The sequence below is a fragment of the Cherax quadricarinatus genome, chromosome 68, assembly GCF_038502225.1.
Source record: "Cherax quadricarinatus isolate ZL_2023a chromosome 68, ASM3850222v1, whole genome shotgun sequence".
NCBI classification, from domain to species: Eukaryota; Metazoa; Arthropoda; class Malacostraca; order Decapoda; family Parastacidae; genus Cherax; species Cherax quadricarinatus.
This window is the reverse complement of record NC_091359.1, coordinates 23,849,798-23,868,374: the sequence shown is the minus strand read 5'-3', so window position 1 is coordinate 23,868,374 and position 18,577 is coordinate 23,849,798.

Below are 18,577 nucleotides of genomic sequence, written 5' to 3'. Positions count from 1 at the left end.
GTGATGACATCTGGAAGATAGGAAGGAGGAGAGAGGGAGTTGGGGTTAGTGTTTGGAAGGAGAATCCCCTCCATGAGGACTTTAGGTATCAAAGCCCTCTCTGGGGTTACTTCCCTTTTGTCTTTTAATGCCACTAGGACCAGCTTGAGAGTCACTGGACCCCTGTCTCACAAAATAATTGTTCACAGTCCTCTGTTTCTGGCGCCTCTTTAAGATTTCCCTAAAATGGGACATGGTTCTGTCACTGAACTTGTTGCAAAGATGGCTTGTTTCAGCTTGCTCAGGGTGGTACTTCTCCACAAACATTTGGACATCATTCCACTTGGCACAAATCCTCTTAATCTTTGCATCGGCATACAACTTCCTTGCCTTTACACAAATAATCGTCTCTGAAACACTATCACCTGCCATCTCTTTATCCTTGATCCACACCAGCAAAAACTTCTCAACCTCTTCAACTATTTGTGGTCTTTTTTTGGTTAGCATATTAACACCTTTCGCAACATCAGCTTCCTTGATTTGTTCTTTCTTTGCCAGGATAGAAGCGATGGTCGACTTGTTTTTCCCATACATTCTGGCAAGCTCAACAAGTCTCACACCACTTTCATATTTCTGTGTTATTTCCTTCTTCACATCTATGGTGTTTCTCACTTTCTTTACCACAGGGGTACCACTAGCAAGTTTCTTTGGGCCTATGGTAGTTTATTTCACAGTCCCCACAAGCACTAAACACAAGGTTTGAATTTGAGGTTCCACTGTATATTCATATCAAAAGAGGTTAAAAAGGGGATAAGAAAAGAGAAACCAGGCTTCGACATTGAAGCTGCAAGGGATTCAAAGACAAATCCGAAGGATTTTTTCCAAGTATTTAGAACAAAGACTGAAGAAAAGCCCCCCCCCCCCATCCAGTATAAAACTAAATCTAGACGTTTTACCGACAATGAGGAAAAAAAAATTCTGTTTTTTACCATTTATTACACTAAAAACACAAATGATATCCAACTTATTAATTATCGTGGAGATAAATGGTTTGAAATGCTGACACGATATATATGTAATTCTTTATTGACTACGTTTCGCCCACAGTGGGCTTTATCAAGTCACAAACAGATCTGCCTGGGTAAACAGGTTCATCAGGACATCCTGGTCCGGGTGTTCTCCATGTGGTGACCCGGCCACGTGGAGATTGATTCGTCAGGAGCTGCATCCTGACACGGGTCTAAATCCTAAAATGACTAGTCTGAAAATCTCGAAGACGTCAGTATAATTCAGTTGTTCTGTGGTCGCGATCATAGTCTTGCAAAATGTTTTATGTACAACAACGGGCTAAAGCCATCATCATTGTCTCTGGGTTCTGTGTTAGGTGGTCGGGTAATTATGCAAATAATACATGGACTTTGTGTTGTCCATCTTGCATATGCTCACGAAGGTCTTCACAATAGATTTGAATGTCTCTTTGTTTTCTTCTGAATCTATCAGGTCGCATATGATATTAGTAAGCCATCATTTGATGGCTCAGAGATAATATGGGATGCCCTGCTGTGCTGTCTTGGTGACTGTTGTGGTACTATGGTTGACACGTTGCCTGCGGTCTGTTCCTGCAATATGGGACCTGCTGGCGGCCGTTGTCAGATGGAAGTTTAATCAGAAGTCGGCTGAGGGAGAGCACAACCCCGTCCCTGATGTTTCCTAGGCTTCCTTCGTCGCTGTGGCTGGGAAGCTGCACTAGATTCTGTTACTGTAGCCTCCTTTGGAAGAGGCTGCTGCTCGGTGGTAAGGGTTTTATTTGGCATTGGATGATGGGCAGCTGGGGTTTTCCATGATGCCTTGATCCGACAGAGCCTCTCTGGGCATTGCAGGTTCCATGCATGATGTTTCTTGCCACAGTTCGACACATTCTAAGTGAGGGAGCACCAGCGATTTGAAGAGTGTCACCATCGGCATTATTTCCCTTGTTTTGAAAGTTCTCAATACCCACCCAGTCATCTTCCTGGCTGTCGTGATCTTTGTCTTGTTATGGTCTTTAAAAGAAAGGTCCACTGACATAATTATTCCCAGGTCTTTTACGTGTTCCTTACGTTCTATTTGGTGACCCTCTTGAGTTTTGTATATAGTGCTCCTTTTGAGTTCTTAAAGAATGAAGAACTCAAAAGGAGCACTATATACAGAACTCAAGAGGGTCACCAAATAGAACGTAAGGAACACGTAAAAGACCTAGGAATAATTATGTCAGTGGACCTTTCTTTTAAAGACCATAACAAGACAAAGATCACGATAGCCAGGAAGATGACGGGGTGGGTATTGAGAACTTTCAAAACAAGGGAAATAATGCCGATGGTGACACTCTTCAAATCACTAGTGCTCCCTCACTTTGAATATTGCTCAGTGCTGACGGCCCCGTTCAGGGCAGGAGAAATATCGGAGCTGGAACAAATACAGAGATCGTTTACGGCTCACATTGAGCCAGTAAAGAACCTAAACTACTGGGAACGCCTGCAAGTCTTGAACATGTACTCATTGGAGCGGAGGAGAGAGAGGTACATGATAATATACACCTGGAAGGTATTCGAGGGCTTGGTCCCAAATCTGCACACTGCCATAACATACTGGAGTGAGAGATATGGAAGGAAGTGTAAAATAAATCCAGTAAGGAGAAGGGGTGCGGTGGGGACAATAAGGGAACACTGTATCAACATCCAGGGTCCCAGACTTTTCAACATCTTACCAGAAGATATCAGAAACACTGCTGGAACAAGTGTAGAAGCCTTCAAGAGGAAACTGGACAAGTTTCTTCACCAGGTGCCAGATCAACCAGGCTGTGATGGATATGTGGGGCAGTGGGCCTCCAGCAGCAACAGCCTGGTTGGCCAGGCAAGCACCAGACGAGTCTGGCCCATGGCCGGGCTCAGAGAGTAGATATACTCTCGAAATTCTTCAAAAGTATATCAAAGGTAAGGTATATCGAGGTTCCGTAGCTTCACTTCTCTTCAGTTTATCCATACAGTCTTTAGTCGGGTGAGAACCGCTGCAGATGCCGCACACTTCTTTAAACTGACATCGGGCGCTGAGGTGGTTGTACTTCTGGCACCTGAAGCACCTCAAGGATTCTGGGTTGTACGTCCTAACCTGGTATTTTTTCCCCAGCAACCGAGATCCAGTTGAGCGGGAAGAGATCCTTTATTATAGATCAAGACTTTCCTCGTCGGTACGTTGCCGTCCTTGGCTAGGAACTTCTCAACTCCTAGCTACTATGGATTGCATCGAGAGGCGTGGCTAATAGATGGCGTATCAGTACCCATTTTATTACCCGCTCTATTGATTTGAGTGCTGTGAGAACGAGTGGTGATTCGAGGTTGTTCACCTTCTGCAGTAGCTCAGGGGATTTTGTTTCAAGGAGTGAGAATAAACTCCCCTTTCAGATTTGGGACACTGATGTCTTAAGGCCATATTTCCTCTCAAGATGAATTATGGCAGAATACGGGGGTGTGATGTCCTTTTGCATATCAACCCGAATTTGTTGAATGCAGATTACTTGGCTTGCCCGATCTGCGACAAGGAAACTTGTGTCTCCTCTGGGACTTCGGGGCTCCTGCTGCCTGCCAACCTTCTCCATCCAGTATATCTAGGGTTGGGATGAGCGTTACTTGATCCATCCCAATCTCACTGGCACGGCTGGTTTCGTTTGCTTCACCGTCCCAAGAGTCCAGTGAGTGGTCTCACAGCTTCTTCGTTAGAATTGCGCCCCACGTTTCCAAATTCGAGTCCTCGGTGGTGAGGTGAGGTATGACCAGAGCTTTGGTAAGATGGGGAAGGAAGAAGGATGGGTAAGATGGGGAAGGAAGAAGGATGGGAATATCGAAAAAGGTTGGGTGGGTGGAGGGGAGGTGGGTTGAGTCTTGAAACATCGTGACCTCTTCCTTTCGAAAGAATCTTTCGGAAGAAGGGTAAAAACATTGTGCGTGCTTCCTTACACCGGTTGTCCGTGTTCACCCATCAGTAATAATGGGTACCTGGGTGTTAGTCGACTGGTGTGGGTCGCATCCTGGGACAAAACTGACCTAATTTTCCCGAAATGCTCTGCATAACAAGCGACTTTCTATATAGTAGTATGTCATTGATGTCAGCTAGGACTGTATACCTTGTACATGTAGAAATAAAGATACATTATTATTATTATTATTATTATTATTATTATTATTATTATTATTATTATTATTATTATTATTATTATTAAGACATGTGCTTCCGTGTACCTGTCTCATTTGTCATAACTTGTCACTGATGTCTAACCATGACCTGGGTAAAGAGTACATGAGTATATGTAGGGTGGAGTCAGGTGGAGAATGCTGTGTAGGTTGGATTTGAGGTGGACCTGGCGAGGGGCTCAGATATGTTGTAGAAGCCGTTGTTCTGGTTAAAATTGTTAGATGTACAGAAAAGCGATGATTCCAAAATTCTGCGGTACTGTCTTCGTTCTTGGTGATGAGTCTTACGTCTCTGTTTACCTGGAGAGGGTTCCTGGGCTCAACGGTCTGTGACCAGGCCTCATGGTGGAACAGGGCCTGATCAACCAGGCTGTTACTGCTGGCTGCACGCAATCCAACGTACGAGCCACAGCCCGGCTGGTCAGGTACCGACTTTAGGTGCCTGTCCAGTGCCTGCTTGAAGACAGCCAGGGGTCTATTGGTAATCCCCCTTATGTATGTTGGGAGGCAGTTGAACAGTCTCGGGCCCCTGACACTTATTGTATGGTCTCTTAACGTGCTAGTGACACCCCTGCTTTTCATTGGGGGGATGTTGCATCGTCTGCCAAGTCTTTTGCTTTCGTAGTGAGTGATTTTTGTGTGCAAGTTTGGTACTAGTCCCTCTAGGATTTTCCAGGTGTATATAATCATGTATCCAGGGCGTACAGGTTCAGGAACTTCAAGCGCTCCCAGTAATTGAGGTGTTTTATCTCCGTTATGCGTGCCGTGAAGGTTCTCTGTACATTTTCTAGGTCAGCAATTTCACCTGCCTTGAAAGGTGCTGTTAGTGTGCAGCAATATTCCAGCCTAGATAGAACAAGCGACCTGAAGAGTGTCATCATGGGCTTGGCATCCCTAGTTTTGAAGGTTCTCATTATCCATCCTGTTATTTTTCTAGCAGATGCGATTGATACAATGTTATGGTCCTTGAAGGTGAGATAGTTCGACATGATCACTCCCAGGTCTTTGACGTTAGTTTTTCGCTCTATTGTGTGGCTGGAATTTGTTTTATACTCTGATGAAGATTTAATTTCCTCATATATACCATATCAGAATAATTGAGATTTCTCATCGTTGAACTTCATATTGTTTTCTGCAGCCCATTGAAAGATTTGGTTGATGTCCGCCTGGAGCCTTGCAGTGTCTGCAATGGAAGACACTGTCATGCAGATTCGAGTGTCATCTGCAAAGGAAGACACGGTGCTGTGGCTGACATCCTTGTCTATGTCAGATATGAGGATGAGGAGCAAGATGGGAGCGAGTACTGTGCCTTGCGGAATAGAGCTTTTCACCGTAGCTGCCTCAGACTTGACTCTGTTGACTACTACTCTTTGTGTTCTATTTGTGAGGAAGTTATAGATCCACCTACCAACTTTTCCTGTTATTCCTTTAGCGCGCATTTTGTGCGCTATTACTCCATGGTCACACTTGTCGAAGGCTTTTGCAAAGTCTGTGTATATTACATCTGCATTCTTTTTGTCTTCTAGTGCATCTAGGACCTTGTCGTAGTGATCCAATAGTTGAGACAGACAGGAGCGACCTGCTCTAAACCCATGTTGCCCTGGGTTGTGTAATTGATAGGTATCTAGATGGGTGGCGATCTTGCTTCTTAGAACCCTTTCAAAGATTTTTATGATATGGGATGTTAACGCTATCGGTCTGTAGTTCTTTGCTATTGCTTTACTGCCCCCTTTGTGGAGTGGGGCTATGTCTGTTGTTTTTAGTAACTGTGAGACGACCCCAGTGTCCATGCTCCCTCTCCATAGGATGTTAAAAGCACGTGATAAGGGCTTCTTGCAGTTCTTGATGAACACGGAGTTCCATGAGTCTGGCCCTGGGGCAGAGTGCATGGGCATGTCATTTATCGCCTGTTCGAAGTCATTTGGTATCAGGATAACATATGCTTGTGTTTACCAAATTCTGTGGCTCTCATAAAAAATTCATTTAGATCTTCGACTCTCAGTCTGGTTAGCGGCTTGCTAAAAACTGAGTCATATTGAGACTTGAGTAGCTCACTCATTTCCTTGCTGTCGTCTGTGTAGGACCCATCTTGTTTAAGTAGGGGTCCAATACTGGATGTTTCTCGATTTTGATATGGCGTAAGAAAAGAAATACTTTGGGTTTCTTTCGATTTCATTTATGGTTTTAGTTCTTCCCGCGATTCCTGACTCCTATAAGATTCCTTTAGCTTAAGTTCGATGTTTGCTATTTCTCTGACCAGTGACTCCCTACGCATTTCAGATATATTGGCCTCTTTTAGCCGCTCTGTTATTTTTTTCGTCTCCTGTAAAGGGAGCACCTGTCTCTTTCTATTTTACATCTACTCCTCCTTTTTCTTAAAGGAATAAGCTTTGAGCATGCATCGAGTGCCACCGAGTTAATCTGTTCTAGGCATAAGTTGGGGTCTGTGTTGCTTAGTCTATCTTCCCAGCTTATATCATTTAGGACTTGGTTTACTTGGTCCCACTTTATGTTCTTGTTATTGAAGTTGAATTTGGTGAAGGCTCCCTCGTGACTAATCTCATTTTGTCAGTCTGGGGCTCCGCGCATACATGTCTGAACCTCGATTATGTTGTGATCTGAGTATATTGTTTTTGATATGGTGACATTTCGTATCAGATCATCATTGTTAGTGAATATGAGGTCCAGTGTATTCTCCAATCTAGTAGGCAGAGATTTAAAAGATCGTGTGTGTGTGAGTTCTCGTCAGAGCTGCCTTCTGGTGTTATCACTGCAACAACATTATTTGCTATATTCCTCCATTTTAGGTGCCTTAAGTTGAAATCCCCAAGGAGCAAGATGTTGGTGGCAGTAGCTGGAAGGTTTTCCAGACAGTGGTCAATTCTCAACAGCTGTTCCTGGAATTGTTGGGACTTTGCATCCGGAGGCTTGTAGACTACCACAATGACTAGATTTTGGTTCTCGATCTTTACTGCTAAAACTTCAACTACATCATTTGAAGCATTAAGCAGTTCTGTGCAAATAAGTGACTCTGCGATATACAGTCCAACCCCCCCTCCTTTTTGGTTGTTCACTCTGTCGCATCTGTATAGGTTGTAACCTGGGATCCATATTTCGTTGTCCAAGTGATCCTTTATGTGGGTCTCAGTGAAAGCCGCGAACATTGTATTTGCCTCTGCAAGCAGTCCACGGATGAAAGGTATTTTGTTATTCGTTGCTGGCTTTAGACCCTGTATATTTGCAAAGAAGAATGTCACCTGATTGGTGGTATTGGTGGTACTGGGGGGACTTTTTTTCCGGCACTAATATCTGTATCTGGTAGTTTGGAGTGGAGGCCATCGACTGTGATTCCACTCCATAAATGACTGGATTTGGTGTACGATTTCTGTAGATGATTAAACGGTTGTGCTAGTTTCGGTGTTGAAACACAGGCATTCCTTAAATCGTCCGTTCTGCCTGCGTACTGGTCTTCTGAAATACGACGTGTTTGGAGGTCTCTAGATGTCTCGCCCACAGAACTGGCTCCAACCATTTAATCATCTACGGAGACGCAGGACTCATCACCAGGTAGGAAGACACTCAGTACCGCAGAATTTTGGAATCATCACTTACCTGTACATCTAACAATTTTAACCAGAACAACGGCTTCTACAACATAGCTGAGCCCCTCGCCAGGAAACTTCTTCATTATTATCCTATATAACACACCCGCCCGTCCCGTGCAGGTCCATCCTAGATCCACCCATTCTCACCCGTCCATCAACCTTAGGCTGATGGACTGGGAAGGTAGATGGACTGATTATTATTTTATTTATTTTTATTATCACACCGGCCGATTCCCACCAAGGCAGGGTGGCCCGAAAAAGAAAAACTTTCACCATCATTCACTCCATCACTGTCTTGCCAGAAGGGTGCTTTACACTACAGTTTTTAAACTGCAACATTAACACCCCTCCTTCTGATTATATCATCTTTAATTCATTTCTACTGCTCCCTTTATATTTTACTGGAGAAGGCTACTGTGTAGGCGAAACGTTTCATCAATAAAGATACCCAACTGTTGCACATGTGTCTTAATCTTCTGCCCAGCATTATCTACTTCACTCCCTACCCTATATATACTAATGTACTCTTTTTTCCAGGTAGATCTGTTTGTGACTTGATAAAGCCCACTGTGTGGGCGAAACGTAGTCAATAAAAGACCACATTACACTGCATTTGTGTTTATTTTTCCAATAAATTGCCATATTGGACTTGAGAAAAACAAAGGTAATATCACAGTAACTAGGCATATGATAATTAAAGAAATTGATATATTACATCAAAATAAGTCCCCAGCCAATGATGAACTTTTTTCAAGGTTTCTTAAAGAGTGGATGATGGAACTTAGTGATCTACCAAACTTTTTAATAAATATTTTCAAATGGGTGTAGTATCTGATGAGTGGAAGATGACTAATATAATTCTATTCTTTAACCCATCAACTTACTACCCAGTAAACCACTTGTTTTTACATAGTTTTAGCCTTAAAACGCTGTACTTACTTGAGCAAACTTAGTTTTGTGATTACTTGAGAATGTGTGCCTTGATTTTTTTCTGGATTTCAAAGAATATTTAGTGCACTCTGTTGTCAATATCAGCAGATAAAATAAAAAGCTACTTTGATAATCATAATTTGATTCATAACAATGAACGAACATGGTGTCGCAAGAAGCAGTTCTTGCTTGGCTAAATTACTGATTTTCTCCGGTAAAGCATTTGAGGCAGGTGACCATAATGTTTATTTGATTTTCATTAAGACTTTTGATAGAGTACTACACAAAAAAACTTACAGAAAGTGACAGCTCATGGGAAAGTTCTATCATTAGGCAGCGAAGAATCTGCATAAATAAGGTGAAAGCGGAGAGGGGACCAGTTACAAGTGGAGTTCCACAAGGATCAGTTTTAGGCCCCTTATTGTTTAAAATTTACATTAATGACCTTGATAAAGGAATAATAAGTGACATGAACAGCAAATTGAGAGGAACTGTAGCAAACCTATTGGGTAAGTCTCTATATAGTTAGTAGACTGCTACAGTGCCTCTCACTTATTTCATTCTTGCTTCTACTAGTGGACCCCGCCTCTTCTGTCGTTTTCAAGATTTTCTGCGCCTCACCCATGCCAGTATATAAGTCTCGATTGTGGTGCTTCAGTTTCACCTTATTCAGACTATGAGTTATCCTCTTTCCTTCTTTATTCTGTTCATCTGGTTTGTTACTGTCATCTTTTCTCTTTTGTGGCTATAAAGCATCTTTGAGTCAGATTTGGCTTTCAGTGCTATGTCAGTCTGAAATTGTCGTTCAGCCTGTGTTCATATGTATATTTGTATGTAAACATTCGCGTATGTATTATTTTGTATATATAAACATGTTTAATCACTTAATACATTCTGTACAGCAAAGGTCTGATCTTTGCTCCTGGCCCGGCCTTTTTACTGGCCACTACTGAGCTCTCTCTCACTCTGCAACCTGACTCTATGACTTTACTGTCCATTTTTTTCCACTGACCACACTGAGGTTAAAGGAATATTTCCTAATATCCTCGTGAATCATCTGCATGTTTACTTCCTGGTATACCTTGGTGTTACTGCTTCTTGCCTCTCGAACAGTCTGTCTCTGTTCACCGTATCAATTCCTCTCATTATTTTACGTGTTATGTCACCCCTGGTCCCTCTGTCCTCTAGTGTCGTCAGGTTTGGCTCCTCTAGTCCTCATAGCTCATACCCCCTTAGCTCTGGGACTAGTCTCGTAGCAAACCTTTGCACTTTTTCCAGGTTTTTTATTTTGCTATGCAAGATGTGGGTTCCATACTGGCGCTGCATACTCCAAGATGGGCATGACATATGATATATATTGTGTCGTGAATGACGCCCTGTTGAGGTTCCTGAAAGCTATTCTTAAATTTGTCGGATGCGGAAGGTATTGTAACCGGGTGCGTTTCATGCGATGTGCTTGATGCCATGTTCATCCCGAAGTCCTTTTCCTTAAGTGAGCTTTGCAGCCTTTATCACCGGACGTTTTACTCTATTTCCGTTCCTCTCTTTCCGTCCTGAATCTTAACTTTGAATTTGTTACTGTTACATTCTAATAACCACTTGTCAAACATGACCTACAACTTGTCCAGGCCTATTTAAAGTCTTTCCTCTTTCTCATCTCTTTATATTTTCGTCATTAGCGTAATATTATCTTCAGACAGACACACATACCTCTGACTGTTTCTTTAGTCACGTCGTTCACCTACACAACATTAGTACCGGTCCTAGGGAGGCCAAGCCCATGATGACACTCTTCAGGTCACTTGTTCTATCTAGGCTGGAATTTTGCTGCACTCTAACAGCACCTTTCAAGGCAGGTGAAATTGCCGACCTAGAAAATGTACAGAGAAATTTCACGGCGCGCATAACGGAGATAAAACACCTCAATTACTGGGAGCGCTTGAAGTTTCTAAACCTGTATTCCCTGGAACGCAGGAGGGAGAGATACATGATTATATACACCTGGAAAATCCTAGAGGGACTAGTACCGAACTTGCACACGAAAATCACTCACTACGAAAGCAAAAGACTTGGCAGACGATGCACCATCCCCCCAATGAAAAGCAGGGGTGTCACTAGCACGTTAAGAGACCATACAATAAGTGTCAGGGGCCCGAGACTGTTCAACTGCCTCCCAGCACACATAAGGGGGATTACCAACAGACCCCTGGCAGTCTTCAAGCTGGCACTGGACAAGCACCTAAAGTCAGTTCCTGATCAGCCGGGCTGTGGCTCGTACGTTGGTTTGCGTGCAGCCAGCAGCAACAGCCTGGTTGATCAGGCGCTGATCCACCAGGAGGCCTGGTCACAGACCGGGCCGCGGGGGCGTTGACCCCCGAAGCTCTCTCCAGGTAAACTCCAGGCTAGTAATAACCCTCGTGGGACTCCATTACACTCGCCCATTCTGACTCCTCTTCCCGAGCTGTTACGTATTGTTTCCTCCTTGTTAAGTATTCCTTGATTTACTGCAGTACCTTCTCTGTTATTCCAGTTTGCTTCTGTAATTTTTGTCCTAGTCTCTTATGAAATATTTAAAAAAAAAAAGTCTCTCGCTAGCTTCACTTTTGTTACTTTGTCTTAGATCTCTTGCAGGTTTGTGAGACAGGATTTACTATCTCTAAACCCATGCTAGTTTAAGAACCCACTCCTTGGTGTTCCACGACTTATCTCCTAATTTTATCTTCTCCATAACCTCACATACTTTGTCAGTGGTAGTGGCCTGTAGCTCAGTGCTATTTCTCTCATTTTATTCAGTGCCTGGCAGACTTTCTGGTCATTTCTTGTGATTTCTCCTTCTTTCTCCTATATTTTTGCTACCTGGTCTTTTAATTCTGCCTTCCTTCTGTTGTATAGCAACTTTGGTTCAGATTTGGCTTGCAGTGCTATGTCCTTAGATAGTTATACAGCCTCTCTTTGTACTCATACATTTTACTTGTTCTCCCGCCTTTCTTGTTTTCTACATTTTTTCCACGCTCTTTCACATTTAGCTTTAGCCTTGCTGCACCTGAGTGAAAAATGGACTCCCTGTTCTTGCCATTGCTTCTCCTGGGTACGATTTTTTTCTCTGACTCCCAACAGTTTTCAGTTATATATTCCATCATTTTATTCACTTTCTTTTCCAGTTCCCTTACCATCTGTACTTCATTCTCCAAGTTTACTTCTGCAGGGTATTCAAAACTCAGTACTGTGTGGTCGTCAGCACCTAAGGCCTTTCGTATCCAATGTCCGTTACGTCAAGACTCACCTAGAGTGAATATCTTGTTGGTTCATTCTCTCTGTCTCTCTCTCTCTGGATACCTGGATACCTCTCTCTTGTCGTGTTTGTGTGCACATGTACGTATGCATTTGTATTTACATGTGTATCTGTTCTCTCTTTCCTTGGGTCGAAGCTAATTGCCTCCCATGATTATAATTTTAAAGCCTTTCGACCACACGAGTGTCATTAAGGTTGAATGTTATCTGCTAACCACTGAGAGAGACATACACATAGTGGTATACATATCCTGCGGGAAGGTTTGCTATCCCACAAGTCGATAAGGAGTGTTGAGGCCAACCAACATTACTGGACCGGTGACAAAGACAGTCAGTCATCTCTCAACGTGAGAATCTTTCACATTAATATGAATATTCACAATATTTAAGGGCATCTGAATTATTCTTGAGATCGGTGCAAATCCAGGATGATTTTATTTGCAGGAACTTGGCTAGGCTAGGCTAGACTAGGCCTGGGTAGGCTAGGGAAGTTCTAGCAATTACCTTCTTTGTGAGTGAGCATCATCTGTCAGAGGGAGGTTCCTTGATGCTGGTGAGAGGCTCTTGATTCAAAGAATGGAACTTTTACTCTCCTTCCTTGGATCGAATCTGGTTACTTTCTACTCCTCAGAAGCTATAAGGAGCAGTGAGGGTTTAGCGCTTCACTATGAATGTATTATAGCCTGATACAATTGTCATAGAATTTGGTCGATGTATATATTTGTTTACAGTGCCTCTGTGTCTGTTTACAGTGTTCTGTATTTACAGTGCTCTGTGTCTTTTTACAGTGCTCTATTTCAGTTTACAGTCCTCTGTGTCTGTTTACAGTGTTCTGTATTTACAGTGCTATGTGTCTTTTTACAGTGCTCTATTTCAGTTTACAGTCCTCTGTGTCTGTTTACAGTGTTCTGTATTTACAGTGCTATGTGTCTTTTTACAGTGCTCTATTTCAGTTTACAGTCCTCTGTGTCTGTTTACAGTGCTCTGTTTCTGTTTACACTGCAAACAATATAGTTCCCAACAGCGTAACTAGGAGAAAGAAGGATGGGAGGGGGGAGGAGTGGAGTAGCTGCCCCGGGCGGCCGGTCCAAGGGGTGTGGCACGGTCCAAGGGGTGTGGCATGGTTCAAGGGGTGTAGCACAGTCCAAGGGGTACAGCACGGTCCAAGGGGGCAGCATGGTCCAAAGGGTTTGGAACAATCCAAGAGAGGCAGGACGGTCCAAGGGAAGGCAGGACAGTTCAAGGGGAGGCAGGACGGTCCAAGGGGAGGCAGGACAGTCCAAGGGGTGCAGGATGGTCCAAAGGGTGTGGTACAGTCTAAGGGGTGCAGGACGGTGCAAGGGGTGCGACATGGTGCAAGGGGTGCGACACAGTACAAGAGGTTCGCACGTCATGGTGCAAGAGGTGCGATGTCGTGGGGGTTGGTGAGAAGATATTGGAGTAAGAAATACACATGTTGGATGTCTTGGAGGCGTATAATTAAGAGAGTCTTGCGGAGAAGCCCAGGCCTGCCTGTCGAATCTAAGCCTAGTGTTGAACTGACCGTGAGGCGAACGAATGAACAAGTTCAGGTAAGATCCCAAATGGGATGAGAGGGGAAGATGGGACAGACGAAGAGTAGCTCTGAAGTGTTCTTAGTCATAGAAATAGAGCCAGGGCTTAACCCAGCAGCTAAGGCGATCGTGGGACAGACATTGAGAACAGAAATTCAGGCTCTTCTGTTGAGACTCCGGTGGGGTGAGCGGGGAGGAAGGGACATGCGACGTTTAGCGCTAGAGAAGAGTGTAGAACTGAGTCATGTCTTAACCCAAAAGCTAAGGCGAACGTGGGTCAGAGAATGGTACCTGTCAGAGAATCCAAGGTTATTTGTAAATAGGGTTAGGAGCAGGATCATGCAAGGAGTAGAAAAGGTTGTGTTGGTTTGTGGGTCTGCGAATGTCTTCGTCAAGGAGAGAGGTCCAGTAGTCATGTCGTGTCTCAAGTTTGTCTATCTGTCTGTCACTGAGGGTCTTCCAGTACAGATTCAGCGCAGGAATGTCTAATTGGGCATGGAGAGACTCGCTTGTGGCGAAGTCCTCCCATCTGACATCAAGCACCCAGCGCAGCGCCTTGTTCTGGACACGCTGCAGTTTAAGTTTGTTTTAGCCGCAAGATAGAGAGCTAGAGGAGAGTAAGTTATCAGAGGACGTATTAGGGATTTGTAGAGGTGTAGTTTGGTGCGTTGGGAGGCATGTTTCAGCTTGTAGAGGCCCCACAAGGGCCTTGAGTGAATCTGTCCGTGTAAGCAAAGAAGGTAGTCAAGATTAACGCCAAGGACAGTGACAGATTGTGTGATGGGGATGTAAGTGCGGGTGTCAGCTGTTCTGAGCTCGACGGGTAATGAGGATCATGTTTCCTATACTTAAAATACGTAATGCTGGATTTAGCTGCATTGGATTTGATCCTCCATTTTTGTTTCCAGATGGCTATCCGGTCGACCTCATTTGTGTTTTGTGTGTGAGTGTATCTATATTGGCGTGAGTGGTAAGTTGTGTAATGTCGTCTGCATAGGCTAGTGTGATGGAGTTGTGGTATACAGGTGTTGGAATGTCGTTAGTGTATAAAATGTAGAGTGTGAAGTAGTCAGAGTAACAGCCTTGGAATTTGATTCTCATGGTACGGCCGTCTAGGAAGTTGCAGAGGAGTTTATGAGTAGTGAGAGGCAGGTTAAAGTTAGTGCAGAGTTTGTACTTGAGCTCTTCATGCCAGACAGTGTCAAAAGCTTTTTCAACGTCTTTTGCAACCAGGGCTGTCCTGTTTCTTTGTTTTGTGTTTATGTGGATGTAGTTGAGAATGATGTTAATGGCATCCTGTGTGGTTCTGTGAGTTCTGAAGCCAAACTGGCCATCAGAAAGTAGAGAGTTGTGTTCCAGGTATCAGCGAAGGCGATGGTTGATGAGTTTTTCAAAGAGTTTTCCTAAAGTTTCGAGGAGGCTGATAGGGCGATAGTTTCTAGGGTCAGAGTGGTCTTTATTGGGTTTAGGAAGGATAATAGCAGTAGCAGCTTTGAAGAGGGAAGGGGAGTATCCAGAGGCAAGGGAGGCATTGAGGAGGTTTGTGTAGGCAGTAATGATAGAGTCAAGAAGGTGTTTTAGGATAATGTGGTTCAGGCCAGAGGCACCAGGAGCTTTGAGAGGAAGGTGTCTGAGGAGAGTTTTAATGTCTGTGTTGGTGAAAGGAGTGTCGAGTTCTTGGGAGGAGGTAAGAGAGTCCAGATTGATGTGGCTGTCTGGTGTTGTTTCTTGTGTGTGTGTAGTGTTCCAGTGTTCTATGTTCTGAACGTGTTGAATAACGTTAGGGTGAGGTGGGTGAGGGTGGAAGATGTTCTCCCAGATGTGTTTGAAGATGTTAGTGGCAGCCTGCGGGTCTGAAATGTGTGTTGTTGTGGGTGATGTGTTTGAATTTGTTAGTGGGAGTTGTGCCTCTGATTTTTTTGATGAAGTTCCAGAAGGCTTTAGTGTTTTTAATACGCTGTTTGATTGTTGTACGAGTTGTGACCAGTGATTGTTGTGGTCTTGGTCTAGGCTGTGTAAAATGTTGTTTCTAAGGTAAGTGAGATCTAATCGGACTTGATTAAATCTATGTGTGTTGTAGAGGAAGCGGTTGTGGTAGCAGATAATTAGTCTTCCTGTTCTGATTGAGGGTTTGAAGGAATAACGAGTGGTGTGAGTTTTCTTTGGTATTGCGTTGTTGGCTGCTACCGTGAGGTGTCTGGCCTACTGTACACATGTGATGGGTCTCGTGACGACACGGCTAGCAAGGGAGCATATCAATAAAGTAGCTGGAACACTCTGTAACACAATTTTTGTTCTTGGCAAGTGTTATTTTCCAACTCCTTTTATTGCAAAACAATAGAAAACTCCCATTATCCCTTTTAAACTTTGCTTCTGTTGCTTACAGGTTGAATTTTTGACAAAAAATTTCTAAATTTCAATATGTTTTGCTAGTTTTGGATGTAAAAACATATAACAAAATAAATAAAATTTACATAAAATAAAATTTACACAAATCTTATATTAAATTTTCTGAAACATACTTACAAAGTTAAAAATGATCAGTTTTTCTAGATTTGCGAGTATGCAACAAATCACTTTCCCGTTTAACCCCCCCAAATGTAATCTGCCATCATGTTTTCATTATAATTTCCCTGACATCTGTGTTCAAAGTCCATTATATCTTGGTGGAAGCGCTCCCCTTGCTCCTCTGAGTATGCTCCCATATTCTCCTAGAAATCGTTAAGATGAGCATCAAAGATATGGACCTTAAGGGACATCCTACAACCCATCTGATCATAGCTTTTTACCAAGGTCTCAACAAGTTCCGCATAATTGTCAGGCTTGTTGTTGCCCAGAAAGCCCTGTGCTATATCAACAAAACTCTCCCAGGCTTCCGTTTCCTTCTCTGTGAGCTGCTTTGGAAATTCTGAGCACTCCATGATTTTCCTGACTTGTGATCCAGTCAAGATGCCAGCCTTCACCTTTGCCTCTGATAGCTTGAGAAAGAAGTCTTGAAGATACTTGAAGGCTTCAGACTCTTTGTTAAGAGCTGTAACAAACTGTTTCATTAGCCCTAGTTTGATGTGTAATGGAGGGAACAGAACCTTTTGAGGATCCACCAATGGTTTTTGTTTGATATTATGTCTTCCTAATGAGAACTTAGTCCTTTGAGGCCAGTGCTTCCTCTCGCAATGTGCTGCTCTGTCTCTATCCCAGTGACAGAGATAACAGGGAAATTTGGTAAAACCTCCTTGGAGTCGCATCAAAAATGCCACCATTTTGAAGTCTTCAATAACCTCCCAGCCGTACTTATCATAGCTCAAAGCTTCCAGCAGAACTTTGACACTGTTGTCCTCCTTAAGATGCGCTGAATGAGCAAAGGGAAGAGATGGATACTTGTTCCCATTGTGCAGAAGTACAGCTTTTAGGCTTCTGGAGGAGCTGTCAGTGAAGAGTCTCCACTCATTTGGATTGCATGCAATTGCAATTGCATCAAACAGGCAAAGTATTTTATCCACAGTGGTATGTTACAGACCATTCTGGAGAAATACCCTGACTTTGCTAGCTGTAAATAATGCATTACCATGTGTGTGTGTGTGTGTGTGTGTGTGTGTGTGTGTGTGTGTGTGTGTGTGTGTGTGTGGGTGTGTGTGTGTGTGTGTGTGAGGGTGTGGGTGTGTGAGTGTGGGTGTGTGTGGGTGTGTGTGTGTGTGTGTGTGTGGGTGTGCGTTCTTGTGTGTATGCATATATTTGTACGCTCGTGTGCACATGTCCGTGCATGCGCCCTCGTGCGTGTATGTGTGTGCGCGCGCGCTAGTGTGGGTGTATGATCCACTTAATGTTTGTATTTATAACTCATTACAATTGTGACCAGGTGTGGACGTATCAGTGGTTCATTACTTTGTAATTTGTTCATGACTGTAACCATGTATAGGAGTGAGGCTGATTCATTACCTCTGTAACTGCCATGATTGTGACAAGATCTACGTAGAGTTCATTACCTTTGTAACTAGTTCAGCTATCATAACTTTGGGGTCCAGTCACTGGACCCATTATGTACCTTTGTAATCTTTTGACTACCGCCCACAGGATGGGTATGGGGTGCATAATAAAGATATTAAACTAAACTGTGTGTGTGTGTGTGTGTGTGTGTGTGTGTGTGTGTGTGTGTGTGTGTGTGTGTGTGTGTGTGTGTGTGTGTGTGTGTGTGTGTGTGTGTGTGTGTGTGTGTGTGTGTGTGTGTGTGTGTGTGTAACTCAATCAATATTTGCACCAGTAACTCACTACAGTTGTGACCGGGTGTGGAAGTGTGAATTGCTCATTACACTATAATTTGCTCATGATTGTAGCCATGTATAAACGTAAGTAACCATTCTTACAGAATTCATTACCTTTGTAACTTGTGAGCTCATTACCTTTGTACCTAGTTCAGCTATCAAAACTTTGGGGGCCCAGTCCCTGGACCCATTACGTACCTCTGTAATCTGTAAATACCTTTGTAACTTGTCATGATTGTGACCAGACCTACCTGGAGTTCATTACCTTTGTAAATTGTGAGTTCATTACCTCTGTAACTTGCTCAGCTATCAAAACCTTGGAGTCCAGTCCCTGGACCAATTATGTACCTCTGTAATCTTTTGACTACCTCCAACAGGATGGGTATGGGCTGCATAATAAACATATTAAACTATCAAACAGGCGTGATGCATCATTACAGTAGCACAACTTGTCTTCATTAGTGAAGAAGCTTGAGAAATGTTGGTGACGTTTTCTTTCCCTTGTCACTTTCACACTTTCATTCACCAAGTCCCACTCCTTGAGCCTTGAAATCAAAAGCTCAGCATCTGACTTTGTCAGACCAAGATCTCTGATATGGTCATTGAGGTCTGGTTTGTGTAGTAAGGATTCCTCCCAACAGTTGCATCTGTGAGATCATAGTCTTGTTCACTGTGCTCTTCATTTTCTGATTTGCTGATACTTTCTTCTTCTGACGGTTGACTTCTTTCTGGAG